Source organism: Phyllobates terribilis, unplaced genomic scaffold (genome assembly GCF_046119375.1).
Source record: "Phyllobates terribilis strain yellow unplaced genomic scaffold, ASM4611937v1 Scaffold_7__3_contigs__length_470593459, whole genome shotgun sequence".
Classification (NCBI taxonomy): domain Eukaryota; kingdom Metazoa; phylum Chordata; class Amphibia; order Anura; family Dendrobatidae; genus Phyllobates; species Phyllobates terribilis.
Window position 1 is genome coordinate 114,130,040 of NW_027362767.1, and position 17,222 is coordinate 114,147,261.

General features: G+C 50.3%; 1 pseudogene; it reads left to right on the plus strand.

Moving 5' to 3' along the window:
* LOC141155382 (protein transport protein Sec23A-like) overlaps positions 1–12,514 on the plus strand; it is a 77,020-nt pseudogene extending 64,506 nt beyond the window's left edge.
* The last annotated feature ends 4,708 nt before the right edge of the window (positions 12,515–17,222 follow it).

Genomic DNA, 17,222 nt, shown 5'->3' on the forward strand with positions numbered 1-17,222 from the left:
CCTTACCCCAGTGGAATGGGGGATTTCTGCCTTTGGGGGACTGCCCTACCAGGAGGTCTTGCAGAGGAGCTGCTTTCTTAGTGTAGTCCTTTACGAACCTCCGGTAGTATCCTACTAGTCCCAAGAACTGACGCACCTCCTTGAGGTTCTTCGGCTCCGGACACTTCTGGATGGCAGTGACTTTCTCCGGATCTGGTGCTACCCCTTCCAGACTGACAATGTGCCCCAGGTACTGTACCTTTCTCTTGAGCAGGTGGCACTTTGAGGGCTTCAACTTCATCCTGTACCGGGACAGTGACTCAAATACCTCTGCTAGGTGTTTCAAGTGGTCCTCGTACGTTCTGGAGTACATTATTACATCGTCCAGGTAAAGTAACACAGTCTCGAAGTTGCGGTGTCCCAGGCAGCACTCCATCTATCTCTGGAATGTTCCGGGGGCATTGCAGAGTCCAAACGGCATACTGTTGAACTCGCAGAGTCCCATCGGGGTAGTGAAGGTCGTCTTCTCCCAATCCTCCTCAGCCACAGCTACTTGCCAGTACCCACTAGTGAGGTCAAGGGTGGAAAAGTAATTTGCAGACTTTAAGGCAGCTAGGGACTCCTCTATGCGTGGTAAAGGGTATGCATCTTTATGTGTAATGCGATTTACTTGACGATAATCTACACACATTCTCATGCTCCCGTCCTTTTTCCTAACTAGCACTAGGGGAGCTGCCCAGAGACTACAACTATCCCTTATTACTCCCGCCTTTCTCATGTCCTGCAACATTTTCTTTGCCTTCTGGTAGTGAGCTGGTGGTATAGGCCTGTAACGTTCTTTGATTGGGGAATGGTCGCCTGTGGGGATATGATGTTGAACCCCCTTAATCCTCCCGAAGTCGTGGATGTTTACTGAACATCTGCGCGTATTCTTGAACCACCCGGTGTACACCCTGTTTCTGATGGGCAGGAGTGGTGTCTGTCCCAACATGGAGCTGTTGACACCAATCCTCCACCTGGGTTGCAGGGTCATTATCCTCCACTTCATCTGGTGAGGTTAAGGACTCCGCCTTGTGAATGCAGTTGTTATTTACAGCATGTAATTTGGCAACAGTGGCATAACGTGGCAATCTGACCTCATCTTCCCCACAATTGAGAAGACGGACGGGCACCCTCCCATTGCGTACATCTACCACTCCCCTGGCGGTTAAGAGCGTGGGTCTGTGCTCGAAGCAAAGGGGTTCTACTACCGCCTGGTAGCTCTGTCCTCTAAGACCTATAGCAGCTCGACACCAGATGAGCATTTCACTCATTGGGGGAATGACAATGGGTATGGGGTCCGTTACCCGCACGTTACCTATTTCACCGTCTGTTAACCTTACTTGCTGTTGATACATCAGGACTCGAATCTCCCTCTGCAGTGCCCTCCTCTGTCTTGGTCTGGCAGTGTCGGCTATCTGTTGGAGCAAGAACACAACTTCTCCCAAACAGTTACCAACAATGTTAGTGCCTAGTACCATATACGGGTTGGTGTCATCAGGATTAGTCTCTACTACAATTAGCCCCTGGTCCTTCAGCTCCACTCTCCCCACCTTTACAGTCACATTCTTAACCCCGAGTAGGTTAAGGGGGAGTCCGTTTGAGGCATATACAGAAAGATTTGGAGCTGGCGGACGTAGATCGTCCATGGACCATAACCTCTTGTAGAGGACGTCAGGCATGATGGTTACCTGAGATCCTATGTCCAGCAGAGCGTGCGTCGGGATCCCGTCCAACAAAATGGACAGGAAAGGTCTTCCTCCGACGAACCTGTTGTACCAGTCTGATGGGCCTGTTGAGTTTACTCCTGGGTGTCAGCCCTCGGACCCAGGTTTTTCTCGTTTAAAGGACAATTCTGGGCGATGTGTCCGATCTTGCGGCAGCGGTAGCAGGCAGGGTCCTTCTGTGGACGGCACTGGTCACTGGTCCTCGGTGAGGGTGGTGTTGGCCTCCTCCTCCTTCTCATCCAGGGGACATCCTCAGGGCTATCGGCTAACAGGATTTTCCCTCCTTCCTCGGGCTCCGTCCGCAGCTGCAGAGCACTCAGCACTGTGGTCAGGGTTTTGCTCAACTGACGCACCTCAGAGCGCAAACTGTCCAGTTCTTTAGGGGACGTTGCTGGAACCCTAGCTTCAGCAGCCACTGGGGAAAAGGTGGGTGTAGCAGGTACTGGGGTAGCCCCACCCTGGTAACATTGGACGGCATTTGTTTTCAGGGGCTGCTGTCCTTTTATAGCCATGTCCTTGAGATTGTCAAAGGTGACATCTCGATGATCCAGGGACCACCAACGCACTGTCCTGCTCTCCTCTGGAGACCTCAGTCCCTGGACAAACTGTTCCTTCAGCATTTTGTTCTCATTCTCAACGCTGGTTGGACTAACCTGGTTCAGAGCCCGCAGGGCCCCTTGTAGACGCCAGGTGTAGTCCTGAACATTGTCCTCCGGCTGTTGGGAACAGGTGTAGAACCTCATCCGGAGGTCCGCCTCAGTAAGATCCTCAAACACAGTCTGTAGTTTTTGAAATATTGTGGACACTGACTCCTGGTCTGCGGCCGACCATGTTTCCACTTCCCGTTCCGCAGCACCGGTCAGTTGTCCCAATACAACAGCGGCTCTTTGTTTGCCTGTTATAGACTACATGTCCAAGATACTACATATCTTACATTTGAATCCAGACAGGGTATCTGGTTTGCCGTTGCACTGGGGGAGCCACTTTGCTCCAGGAATGTACGGTAAAGTTATGGGAATGACAGGGGTTACAGGCGCTGCTGGTGGAGCGGCCGCTTCGGCCTGCTCGTCGTCGGGCGCGGGTTGAACTTCAGGGACGTTGGCCGGCATGTCGGCGTTCTGCTGTTCGTTGGACATCCTGACGCCCCCCTAGTTTACCGTGGCCTACCTTCTAGCTTTTCTTCCGGTAGGCCGCAGCTCCGCAGGTGACGGTTATCTTCAGGACCTTGCGTCGCTTGCGTCCTACATCAGATCGTTCAGCGACGCTCCTTACAGGACCTGGCGCTTCTTGGTTTGATGTCGAAGCGTGGGGCGTGTGCGGGGCTTCGCGCTCTTTTGCAGGTACGCCCCTTAGTTTCCCGCGGTTACGCCCTTCTTCTCGCTCAGCGGCCCAACAATGGCGGCAATCTTCACCACAGTCAAATATACAGTTCACTTCAATAAAGGCGCACAGTACCCGGTGGCAACTGGCATAACACTCCGTCGTTGCAGCGGGCAAGGAATCCTGTTCATGACGCCAGAAAGAAGATGACCAGCCCAGGGGATGGGGATGACTCGGTACCCGGGCCTTTGCCTTGGGGATGTCGCGGTGGTCGGCTCCCAGGCCCGTACCCTGGGGTCTCTCTTAAAAGGGGGTTATTGGTTGTTAAGTTTATGAAAGTTCGTGACGCCACCTGTGGCTTCTGGTGAGAATCATCAGCGCTGCGCAGTCCTCTGAGGCCGGTGATAAGGCAGCTCGATGGTATAGCTCCCCATAGGTGGAGCTAGGCCTCAGGGCAGTGTATGAAGGGGGAATGCAGGACAGGCGAGACCTAGCCGGGTCAGAGCAAGAACAGGGACAGACACGATAGTCACTTCAGTACCTTTTACTGATGGAAATTCAGGCACGTCCTGGAGCACTGTAGGGTGAAGGGTGCATGTCAGGATCCTCCCCAATGAGCGGGTGTAGGGCCTCCTGTTTCTTGCCTCTGCGTAGAATGTTTCTGACCTGCCTGGAGCTAGGCCTAACTTTGTCTCTGCCCTGCGCTGGCTGACGTTGTGGTTGGGCCTTTTCTTGGAGTGCACGCTCCCAGCTTACGGGGCCTATGTGTCTCCTGGCTCTGTTACGTATCAGCACTTTAGCGATCCCGGGACTTGTAGTTCTCCAGGTATTCCGGTTATGTCATAGAGATCCCGGTAAGCTTCGGACCCGGTGTCCGGTAACTGCTTCGGGGTGAGCTAGTTAAGCTCCTCTGCCCCCTATGTACTAACTCTCCACTCGCCTTCGGCTTACTCGGGCCCTCACTAGGCTATACACACTAACAGCAGCTTGCCGTGCTTCTCCGATCTTATGGCGCCGGCACACCTAAAGCTCCCTATTCTGAGCTTCAACTGAGTCTGGACTGTGCTCCACTGCAGACTTACCTCTCTCAGGCTTCTCTACTGCAGGAACTCTCTCAACAGACTTGGCTCTCTGTCGACTCCAGACTGAACTGCCTGGCTCCACCTTCCCTATTTATATCCCTAACGGGCTCCCTCTGCTGGTCTGAGGTGGAAGGTGGAGATGTGTGAATGGTCATGGGGGCCTCTTGTGGAGGAATCCATCAATGCACTCTTCCGGGATCTGTGATACCAAGCGCAACTGGGCGTCACAGATGCCGGGTGTGACGCGGAGGGGTAACCCCGCCCACAACCCAGCAGCCACCAGTGGAACGCGAAAGAGGGACCTTCGGCTGCAGCCTGGACTTGTCGTGACGTCAGCGGATGTCAGCGCTGGCTGCAGCCGGGGGTCACGTGAAAAGGCACCACAAGGTATTCAGAGAAATACTTTTGGGCCCTGGGGGAATACATTGGGGGATCATATAAAGTAGTGGACAACCCCATTCAAGTGTTTATTCAGGACTTAGTTTTTAAACCCATAGTAAAAAAAAAATAAAACAGGCAGATAGTTGCTCACTACTTGCCTGTTGTAGCATCGGCGTCTCTGCCCCTTGCTAGGCAGAGACGCCGTTCCCCTCACCTCTCTGCTCCGTGCTCGGCGTCCTCCTCCCGCGCTGCTGGCAGCGCGCGCTGCTTCCCAGGCACTGTGCTTAGGGCGCGCTCCCTCTCTCTTAAAGGGGCCGCTCGCGCCATCCTAAGGAGTCCCCGGCCAATTGCCGGAGGATCTCCCATATATAAGGCACCTCCTCCAAAATGGAGGTGCCCGAGCAAAGTTGTTTGCACTGTGTCTTCCTGTGCTTCAGCCCTCAGGTCCCGCTGCTAGCCTGACTTCTCGTCCTGCCTGCCAGCCTGTTATCCACCAGTTACCTGCCTGTTACCTGCCTTGTCTGCCAGACCGCTCACCTGGGAGCGTCCACCAGTTACCTGCCTGTCTCCTGCCTCGTCTGTCAGACCGCTCACCTGGGAGCGTCCACCAGTTACTTGCCTGTTACCTGCCTTGTCTGCCAGACCACTCACCTGGGAGCGCCCACCAGTTACCTGCCTGTCTCCTGCCTCATCTGTCAGACCGCTCACCTGGGAGCGTCCACCAGTTACCTGCCTGTTACCTGCTGTCTCTGTCAGCCTGCTCACCTGGGAGCGCCCGCCAGTTACCTGTCAGGTATCCGCCTCGCCTGTCTACCCAGAGACTGTCCACGTCACTTGCCGTGACCACCTGCCTGTCTACCCGGAGACTGTCCCCGTCACTTGCCGTGACCACTTGCTGTGGCTACCTGCTTGCCTTCCCTGGGAGTCACCCGCTTCCTTACAAGGACTTCCCCTTTGTATTGCAGCTCAGAGGTTCCACCTCCCGGCCTCGTTACAGTTTGCTCGGGCCATGGAACCCGGTGGCACCCAAGCTCCCTCACTCTCGGACCTATGCCATGAACTATCCCATCAGAGGTCCCAACAGGAGTCCATCCTGAGTCACCTGCGTAGTGTTAACTCCCGCCTGGACACACTGACTGCCTCATTGGGAGCTGCTTCCACTCGCACAACTACTACCCCGGCAGCGTCGCTGCCCTTCAATACCATGGCATCCCTTCCCAGTCCTCGCCTTTCCACCCCGCCTCGTTTTGGTGGAGACCCCGGCCTGGCACGGACTTCATTAACCAGTGCACCCTGCACTTCGAACTCTTGGCACACCAGTTCACCACCGATCGGGCCAAGGTGGCCTTCATCATGTCCCATCTCACAGGGGAGGCACTGTCCTGGCTAAATCCTCTATGGGAGAGAGGAGACCCCCTGGTGTCCAACTTGCCAGCCTTTCTCACGGCTTTCCGGAAAGTCTTCGACGAACCAGGAAGAAAGACCTCTTCTGCCTCCTCTCTGCTTCGCCTCCACCAATGGAGTCTCACCGTGGGCCAATATGCCATACGGTTCCGTACCCTTGCTTCCAAGCTTGCCTGGGATAACGAGGCCCTGGTGTCCGTCTTCTGGGAGGGCCTATCCGGCCGGATTAAAGGTGAACTTGCCGGTCGGGACATTCCAACCACCCTGGATGACTTGGTGACACTTGCCACCCGGATTGACATCCGGTTCCAGGAGCGTACCAAAGAGGTCACCCATGAGAGGAAGTTTCCCCGCCTTGCTCCTACTTTCCAGAGACCCGTCTCTTCATCTGTAACTTCCCGGGCGCACTCGCCAGAGCCCATCCAGGTCGACCAAACCAAGATGGTCAAAAGCCGTCAAGAGTCAAGCCGTGCCGAGGGGAGCTGTTTCTACTGTGGCAGTAAGGAGCACCAGATCCGTGCATGCCCAGAGAGGTCGGGAAACGCCTGTGTCTAGGATCGCTTAGAGAGGTCGCCCTAGACAAGAGTAAACCCTCTCCATCTCTGATGCTGTCGGTCTCTATCATCTGCGGGGAGAACCGCTACTTTGAACTAGCTCAACTTGATTCTGGAGCTGCCGGAAATCTCATTTCTCAGTCCCTGGTAGAGAAATACCGCATTCGCACTAAACCTCTGGCTGAACCCTTATCTGTCACCTCCGTGGATGGGGGTCTCTAACCGCAACCCATCCAACTCATCACCGAACCGATAACGCTGCAGGTGGGAATGCTGCACTCTGAGAGCATCTTCTTCCATGTTCTACCGGGACTCTCTCACGCCCTTTTGTTAGGCCTACCTTGGCTCCAGAGACATACACCCGTGCTGAATTGGCAGACCGGAGAAGTCCTACGCTGGGGGCAGGACTGCCATAAGACTTGTTTAGTTCCTGTTCATCCTGCTCGTCCCTCTCCTTCTCCAGCCAATCTACCCGGCCTACCGGTCCCTTATTGGTCTTATGCTGATGTTTTCAACAAGAAAGAAGCAGAGACATTACCCCCTCATAGACCATACGATTGCCCAATAGACCTGGTACCCCGCGCTACTCCACCCCGTGGGCGTATTTACCCGTTGTCCGCTGCCGAGACCCGGGCCATGTCTGAATATATCGAGGAAAATTTGGCCCGGGGATTTATCCGGAAATCTACCTCCCCGGCGGGAGCAGGCTTCTTCTTCGTTAAAAAAAAGGATGGTTCACTCCGTCCCTGTATTGACTATAGAGGTCTTAACCGGATCACGGTGAAGAATAAATACCCCCTTCCGCTCATTCCTGAATTATTTGACCGTCTGAGGGGTGCCAGAATCTTCACCAAGCTGGATCTCCATGGGGCGTATAACCTGGTCCGTATCCGTCGGGGGGATGAATGGAAGACGGCATTCAACACCCGGGACGGCCACTATGAATACCTCGTAATGCCCTTCGGCCTCTGTAATGCTCCCGCCGTCTTTCAAGAGTTGGTCAATGACATCTTCCGTGACCTTCTCTACTCCTGCGTGGTGGTGTACCTGGACGACATCTTGATCTTCTCTCCGGATCTTCCCGCACACCAGAGGGACGTTCGTCAAGTCCTGCTCAGGCTCAGGCAAAACCACCTCTACGCAAAATTTGAGAAGTGCCTCTTTGAGCAGACCTTGCTTCCATTTCTGGGCTACGTCATCTCCCAGACCGGCCTACAAATGGATCCTGAGAAACTTTCTGCCATCCTGAAGTGGCCCCTACCGGAGGGGTTCAAGGCTATTCAGCTGTTCCTGGGCTTCGCCAGCTACTACCGCCTCTTCATTCCGCACTTCTCTTCCCGGACTGCCCCTATCTCCGCGCTCACCCGTAAGGGCGCTAGTCCCAAAGAATGGCCGCCCGAGGCAGAGGAGGCCTTCCTTTCTTTGAAACAAGCTTTCGCCTCCGCTTCTGTGCTGCACCGTCCGGACTGCAACAAACAATTCTTCTTAGAAGTAGATGCTTCCTCCTCCGGAGCCGGAGCGGTACTCACCCAAAAGTCGCCATCCGGGAGAATGGTAACCTGCGGCTCCTTCTCCAAACTCTTCTCCTCGTCTGAGCGCAATTATTCTATGGGAGACCGAGAATTGTTAGCCGTTAAGTTGGCACTGGAGGAGTGGCGTTACTTGCTCGAGGGGGCTCTTCATCCGGTAATAATTTATACGGACCACAAAAACTTGGCTTACCTCCAGAGTGCCCAAAGACTTAACCCGCACCAGGCCCGGTGGTCCTTGTTCTTCGCCCACTTTGATTTCATTCTTCATTTCCGCCCGGCTGACAAAAATATCAAAGCCGATGCCTTGTCCCGATCCTTTCTGTCCTCCGATCTTGAGGAGGAGCCTAAGCACATCATCGACCCCGCCAAGGTAATGCAGGTGGCCCCCGTGGATCTGAATCGTCTTCCACCCGGTAAGACGTTCGTGACAGTACCTGATCGTGAGAAGGTTCTGAACTGGGGACATTCGTCTAAACTAGCCGGCCATGCTGGCCGAAAGAAGACCCTCCAGCTTATTACCCGGCATTACTGGTGGCCTACCCTGCGCAAGGAGGTAATAGACTTTGTCTCGGCCTGTGCGTCCTGCGCTCGCAACAAGGTTCCTAGACATCTGCCAGCCGGCCGCCTTCTGCCTCTTCCCGTACCTGCTGCCCCGTGGCAGCATATAGCCATGGACTTTATAACGGATCTCCCTGTCTCTGCTGGTTGTACGGTCATTTGGGTGGTCGCTGACCTCTTCTCTATTTTCCCTCTCCATGGTCTTCCACTCCACATCGTGTCCGATCGAGGGGTCCAGTTCACCTCTCACTTCTGGAGAGCCACGTGTAAACTGCTGGGGGTCACCTTGGACTTCTCTTCTGCTTATCACCCACAGTCCAATGGTCAAGTAGAGCGGATCAACCAAATTTTAACCAGTTACCTCCGGTACTTTGTTAATGCCCACCATTCCGACTGGGTGGATCTTTTACCGTGGGCCGAATTCTCCTATAATAATCACGAGAGTGAATCCTCTTCCAAATCCCCGTTTTTTACAGTCTACGGTCAAAATCCCCGGATCCTGTTTCCCGTCTCCACCTCCGTGGACAACCCAGCCGCGGAGTCTCTTGTTAGCAAATTCTCCTCCATTTGGGAGAGTACCAGATCCGCACTTCTTCAGTCCTCCGAGCGGATGAAGAGACAGGCTGACAAGAGACGTCTGGATCTGCCCCAATTCCGTCCTGGAGATAAAGTCTGGCTCTCGTCCAAATATGTCCGGCTCAAGGTTCCTTCCTACAAGTTAGGGACCCGGTTCATCGGCCCACTGGAAGTTATCAAGCAAATCAACCCGGTGGCCTATAAATTGAAACTCCCGGCCAACTTGCGGATCCCCAACTCCTTCCATGTATCTCTCCTCAAACCCGTGGTACTTAACTCTTTTTCCAAGTCTACAGGTACGCCTCCTGCTCCGGTCTCCGCTGAAGACGAGTTTGAGGTAGAGAGCATTCTGGCCATCAAGAGGGTAAGAGGAAGGACCTTTTTTCTAGTGGATTGGAAGGGGTTTGGTCCTGAAGAGAGAACATGGGAGCCCCGGGAGAACATCCATGCCCCGCTCATCCTTGATAAATTTCTCTCTGGCCTAAGAAAGGGGGGGGCTAAAGGGGGGGGTACTGTAGCATCGACGTCTCTGCCCCTTGCTAGGCAGAGACGCCGTTCCCCTCACCTCTCTGCTCCGTGCTCGGCGTCCTCCTCCCGCGCTGCTGGCAGCGCGCGCTGCTTCCCAGGCACTGTGCTTAGAGCGCGCGCGCTCCCTCTCTCTTAAAGGGGCCGTGCGTTCCGTCCTAAGGAGTCCCCAGCCAATTGCCGGAGGATCTCCCATATATAAGGCACCTCCTCCAAAATGGAGGTGCCCGAGCAAAGTTGTTTGCACTGTGTCTTCCTGTGCTTCAGCCCTCAGGTCCCGCTGCTAGCCTGACTTCTCATCCTGCCTGCCAGCCTGTTATCCACCAGTTACCTGCCTGTTACCTGCCTTGTCTGCCAGACCGCTCACCTGGGAGCGTCCACCAGTTACCTGCCTGTCTCCTGCTTTGTCTGTCAGACCGCTCACCTGGGAGCGCCCACCAGTTACCTGCCTGTTACCTGCCTTGTCTGCCAGACCGCTCACCTGGGAGCATCCACCAGTTACCTGCCTGTCTCCTGCCTCATCTGTCAGACCGCTCACCTGGGAGCGTCCACCAGTTACCTGCCTGTTACCTGCTGTCTCCGTCAGCCCGCTCACCTGGAAGCACCCACCAGTTACCTGTCAGGTATCCGCCTCGCCTGTCTACCCAGAGACTGTCCCCGTCACTTGCCGTGACCACCTGCCTGTCTACCCAGAGACTGTCCCCGTCACTTGCCGTGACCACCTGCCTGTCTACCCAGAGACTGTCCCCGTCACTTGCCGTGACCACCTGCCTGTCTACCCAGAGACTGTCCCCATCACTTGCTGTGACCACCTGCCTGTCTACCCAGAGACTGTCCCCGTCACTTGCTGTGGCTACCTGCTTGCCTTCCCTGGGAGTCACCCGCTTCCTTACAAGGACTTCCCCTTTGTATTGCAGCTCAGAGGTTCCACCTCCCGGCCCCGTTACACCTGTTCTACCCGGCATTGGCACAGAGCGATCACTGACTGCTCCTGGTGGAAATTCAGTTCCTCAACTTCAAAAGCATAATTTTTCCTCTTCCGCACTGTTGACAGGGCGTGACTGTTGACGTCATACTGATCGATAGCTGGCTCCCTGCAATTAGGCAGAGGGGAGCCGGATGTCAATCAGCATGATGTTGGCAGTCACGTTCTGTCAACAGAACAGAGTGAAAAAGAAGCCGCTGCTCTGTCAACGTGACATCAGGGGAAGCTGCTGAATAACCGGTAGGAGCGGTGTGTGACTGCTCTGTTCTGGCAGAGATAAGCACCGGGCACAAGAGGCAGCTAGGTAGCTCCTACCTGCCTGTTAATTTTTAGGCCCATAGCTAAAAAAAAAAATAGTCTTGGATAAACCCTTTAACTGTCCCCATTAATTGGGGCGGATGTGCAGTACCTGACTGAGGCCATTATTCCATTGACAGAGCTGAGCAGTACCGGCCGCTGCCAATGTTGAGAACAGCTGATTGGCGTGGGTGCCAGGTAATAAATGACCTATTCTAAGGATAGGCCATTAATGTTAAAGTCCCGGACACCCCCTCTAAGGTTAAAGCCAATTTCTAAGCATATGAGAAATTGAGAGAGATTTCTTGAATCGTAACAGTGTTCAATGTGCATTTACTGTTACGGATCCAGGTGGTGGAACCTCTGTGCTGCGGTGCAAGGAGGGGCCAGAGGGGCGTGACTAAGTATCAACTCGGTCCGACCAAGGTCGCACTGCGGCTCAGTTGACTCCGTGAACCAGGGAGGAACAGAGCAGAGGAAACAGGTGCACTCTGGGACCGACCTTGAATGAGAGCAGGTGACTCCCATAGGTGAGAAGGCAGGAACTGACCGGTACAGCGGATGAGCTTCGGCTGGTAGGCTGACGGGTGGTTCGGGTAGACAAGCAGGCTGATTAGGCAGATAGATAGTCAGGCGAGTGTTTTGGGTAGGCAAGCTGGCGGCACAACTGATAGCTGGCTGGTGCTTCCAGGTAAGCGGGCTGGCAGACACGGCAGGTAACAGGCAGGTGCTTCCAGATAAGCAGGCGGGCAGAGCCCATAGACAGACTGGCGGACTGGACTGTAGACAGACTGTCGGGCTGAAGAGAAGACAGGCTAGCGGACTGAGCAGAAGAACAGACTGGTGAACAGGCCTGATTTGCAGAGGACCTGGGGGCTGAAGTAAAGTAAGAATCACAAAGTAACAACCTTGCACGGGCACCTCCATATTGGTGGAGGTGCCTCTTTTAGGGAAAGCCCTCCGGTGATTGGCCGGGGACTTTTTAGGACGGCGCGCGTGACCTCTTTAAGAGGGAGTGAGCGCGCACGCCCTAAGCACAGAGCCATGGAAGCTGTGTGCACCAGCAGCAGCTGCAGCGAGGCCGGAAGACGCTGGAGCAGGACCGCAGCGGTAAGGGGGACGGCGTCTGTGCCTGGCAGGGGGCAGAGACGCCGATGCTACATTTGCAATGCCAATAGTCATACATTTGTTCTATTGAGAGAAACAGATGAGAATCTAAATCAACTTGTGGCTGCAAGTGTGCGATTTTTGTGATCAACCATTTGTATTGGCTTTCTGCAATGTGCAGTCACACAGTGACTGCAGAAATTTCTCTTGAGCCTGGAAAATGCCATTAAGCTTCAGTTCAGTTCAGTAAAAATTATTTTTAAAATGTACTATACATGCTACATGTAATTATTTCTGTCTATACATTATATGAATGCTTTTTACAAAATGTTGTATTCTTAAATAAATTTCATTGCAGGAAACTGGGGCCCCTATTCTCACAGATGATGTCAGTTTACAAGTTTTTATGGATCACCTGAAGAAATTAGCGGTTTCCAGTGCAGCCTAGATGTTTAAAAGGACATTATGGAGCAATCTTTGTTGATACACTCCTGCATTACATTGGATAATGATACGTTTTAAAAAATCTATATAGGCGATATACCTTTAGATATCTTTTTTTTATTGCACGATTCAACCTTTAAATCAGAAAACTGTCTTTCCCACAGTATGATCTTGTAAAGCGACTCATTAACAACCGTAACGAATACTTTTGCAATGCCAAAAAAGGAGTCAAATATATTATACTATAGAGGATACAAAGACCAATTGTTTTTATAACAAAACAAGATCAACATAATTAGACTTGGGTTTATTACCCCGAAATGAACTGTCTTTCTTTTATCTTCTTTGCAACAGCCCTGTTTGTTGTAGTTTCACTTTAACCATTTGTTTTATTCTGATTGGTTTTCTGCTAAATGTCTGATTTGGATTAGTTCTGTAGTGACCACCTATCATCCCGCTTTATTATTCCTTTTTCCTATAAGAATCAACACTTGCCACAATGGGACATTTCTGTTCTACTAATGATCAGAGCTCTTATTACCATAATGAGCTTTCTTTAAAATTATAGAAAGATGTTGCGGCATCCTTGGGAGATTGAAAAGTTATTCAGATTTTTCAAAGGTTTTATGGACTGATGAAATGAGCATGACTCTTGATGGGCCAGATGGATGGGCCAGAGGCTGGATCAGTAAAGGGCAGAGAGCTCCACTCCGACTCAGACGCCAGCAAGGTGGAGGTGGGGTACTGGTATGGTCTGGTATCATCAAAGATGAACTTGTGGGACCTTTTCGGGTTGAGGATGGAGTGAAGCTCAACTCCCAGACCTACTGCCAGTTTCTGGAAGACAACTTCTTCAAGCAGTGGTACAGGAAAAAGTCGGTATCATTCAAGAAAAACATGATTTTCATGCAGGACAATGCTCCATCACATGCATCCAACTACTCTACAGCATGGCTGCCCAGTAAAGGTCTAAAAGAAGAAAAAATAATGACATGGCCCTCTTGTTCACCTGATCTGAACCCCATAGAGAACCTGTGGTCCATCATAAAATATGAGATCTACAGGGAGGGAAAACAGTACACCTCTCGGAACAGTGTCTGGGAGGCTGTGGTGGCTGCTGCATGCAATGTTGATGGAAAACAGATCAAGCGACTGACAGAATCTATGGATAGAAGGCTGTTGAGTGTCATCATAAAGAAAGGTGGCTATATTGATCACTAACTTTTTTGGTTTTGGTTTTTGCATGTCAGAAATGTTTATTTCTAAATTTTGTGCACTGATATTGGTTTACCTGGTGAAAATAAACAAGTGAGATGGGATTATATTTGTTTTTTATTAAGTTGCCTAATAATTCGGCACAGTAATAGTTACCTGCACAAACAGATATCCTCCTAAGATAGCCAAATCTAAAAAAAAACCACTCCAACTTCCAAAAATATTAAGCTTGGATATTTATGAGTCTTTTGGGTAGATTGAGAACATAGTTGTTGATCAATAATAAAAATAATCCTCTAAAATACAACTTTCCTAATAATTCGGCACACAATAGTAAAATGTAATAAAATTACATTACATACACAAATGTAATAAAACACAATAAGATCGATGGAACCGGTGCTCCGTGCTGGAAAAAGTCTCCCTCAGAGTCGTGGCATCATGTGCAAAGCACATCAGGATTACCATTCCAATGGCTGGCAGACCGATTACCAAGCATTTTCGCTGCATTTCAGCTCGGAAAAACCGCCGTGAAAACGCATCAAAAACGCTACGTGTGCACTTAACTATAAAGTGATTCTCAACCTTTGAACGAACCTAAGTGATCCGTTCAGAAGAGGAGTAATTTCTTCTCTTTACTCACTTTCAATTCTCCACCAGGAAGTTGTACGGCTAAATTCATCGGACAGTGAGAGGACGATCTCATGCTTACAATGTCACTAGAAAAATGGCAGCCCTGTTGTGATCCATTATATAAAGGAAGTAATCAGACATCCTTGTCAGAAACTTCTCTTAAAGTCTTACACAGAGCTTATTTCATACCAGCTAAACTTAATAAAATATACCCTAACGTATCAGACAAATACTTTAGAGGGTGCAATATATTGGGAGACATGAAACATATCTGGTGGATGCAGGTTAAGGCTCTAGTCTCGAGGGTCTCGGGAAAGTCCATTAAATGTAGCCCTACTGTCATGTTACTCGGAGACAAGTGTAAGGCGGCGGTGTTCACACCGTGCAGTAACTGAGGCAGTGACCCAAGCAAGTCCAACATAAACAGCTTTTATTTCAGCAACTCACGGGTTAACAGAAAGTCCTCCGGTTCGCAGCCGGGTTAACAGGAAGTCCATACACAATGGTTGCCGTGGGCAATGGCCGTGCCGGCCGCTCAGAGCCTGACAGGTGCAGAGGGTTCCCAGGCAGGGGTTCAGCCACCCTCAATCCTGCTGAGCTTCCCTGCTCTGCTCCTAGCAGGCTCCAACATAGAACAACACTAATCCTTAGTGCAGGGATTTTAAAGGACCTGTGGCAAAAGCCACTGGAAAACCCGGGTCGGAGGGAGGAGGCCGCCCCACTGCCTCCTGTGACCTCCTACAAGAAATGAAGGCCTTGCCGGGTTTTACTAATCTGCCTTAGCCAGGTAGTCTGACCAGGTCATTGCTCACCTTCATTCCTACATTGCAGCCGCAGCTGTGTCTGTGACTGCAATGCACTCCAATGGACTTAATAGGTCTCTGTACACATTCTGGGGGATATATACCGCCCCTCGTATACAATCCCGGTCACTGCCTCACACAAGCCAGTGGGAATTTCCAATAAAACTTTTCGTCTAATACATTTAATTACCATGGCAGCCAGAATTCATATAGCATCACAATGGAAATCTACAGCTTTGTCAATAAATATGGTTAAAGATAGAATAAATACAATAATGCTATATGAAAGAATTGATGCTACCAAAACGGACTCTCTAGAAACTTTTTTGAATACATGGACTCCATGGATGGACTCACAACATGATCAGAACGTAAGTCAGGCTATAATTATATCTCCATGACAATGCTAACTTTAGCGATTGATCTTTCCTATATACTTACCAATTTATTTTGATTAAGGAATAATTGATTGGTAATGCTATATTTATCCTCTATTCTTGTCTCCCTTTCTTTTTTTCGATCCCTCCCCTTAGAATGTGTTAATCTTCTGTTTTATAATGAACCTCACAAAAAATATTCATATTTTATGTACAAGAATATATCTTGACCCCCTGCACGGGGATTATGTTTTGCTCATTGGCAACTATGTTTGTTAAAGTTAAAATTAATAAAACACTTTTGTAACTAAAAAATATATATATATTTATTTAAAAGGAATCCAAAATGAATTCATTCTGAAGAGTTAGCCTGCGCATCCTGCCTTTGGTAATATAAGCCACATTCATAGCCATAGAGATGATTTAGCACCATCTATAGAGCATGTTGATGTTGCACTATGCAGGGGCATTATGGCATCAAGGCCATTTTAATTGTCCCAGTAGGACGGCTCTAGATATTCTAAATGTTCTTCAGTACTCCAGCAATCACAATGGCTGATGAGTTCTGCTGCTTTGTGTCCCGGAACATTGTTGTTATTGATGTCCATCTCTTCCATGATGGATCACTCATTTCTTTACTCTTCGGTACCTGCTTTGCTCCTAACTTCTTCTCATTTCTAGTTCTGTCCATCTTCCAGAAGAAGTGCATCTGCAGGGCCATTCTGGTACCATGAGTGGTATTCAACAATTGACTTTGTAATTTCCCATCACATTACAAAATTGATGGTAATTTTGATCTGTGCAGATAACCACAGTGACCTACATGTAAATGGCCAGCTTCTGTGGAATCACCCGCTCCTTGTCCTGCTGCAGGTCTTAGGGGTCAGGTCTTCATTTCCCTTTATCCGACTTGCAGGAAGATGTTATGATCCAGCACAGATGGTTTGAGTTGTCTTTATGTCGTTCCAGCCATAGTTCTTACCCTTTGGATTTTATACGGGCATTTTGAAGGCCTGGTTCTTTTCCCTTAGACAGATGGTGACACCTTCTCGGGAGATCTTTAAAGACAAACTCTAAGGAAAAGAAGAAAATACATTTATTATTAGAAATCATTGAACTGTGGCATCTCTGTCATCATCTATTTTATATAAGCAATTGAATTTTTCAGTGTAACAAATCTTTAACTGAAACAGTTTTGGTGCTTATAAGACCTTCACACGTCATTTACTCACCTGGAAATCGGTATAATTTGTAAGTTGGTGCATTACCAGGCCGACTAATCCTGTCCACTCAGCTATCATGCCGGTCATATAGAAGATCTGCAGAAGATAGAGAACGTTATTACCTGTCTATACTCACCAATGCATCTGTCTGGCATGGAATGAGATGGAAGGATGACTTGTACACCGAGAGTTTATCATTTACTTTTACACAGGACACTAGTGAATTATGCAAAATGGTGAAACGTGAAATAAACTTACCGCCATACAGAGGCCATTGCATAGCTGGAAGAAGTCGGCGCACATATCTGCAGCAACTGGAAGGACGTGTTAAGAAAAGTACCAGAATGTTGTTGTTATAGTGTTTCCTATAATCATGACTGACCAATGAAATAATGGTCACAATGGAGCACACCTTACACACCTAAACACACTGAATTATTTAGAAAAGGATACATATAAGC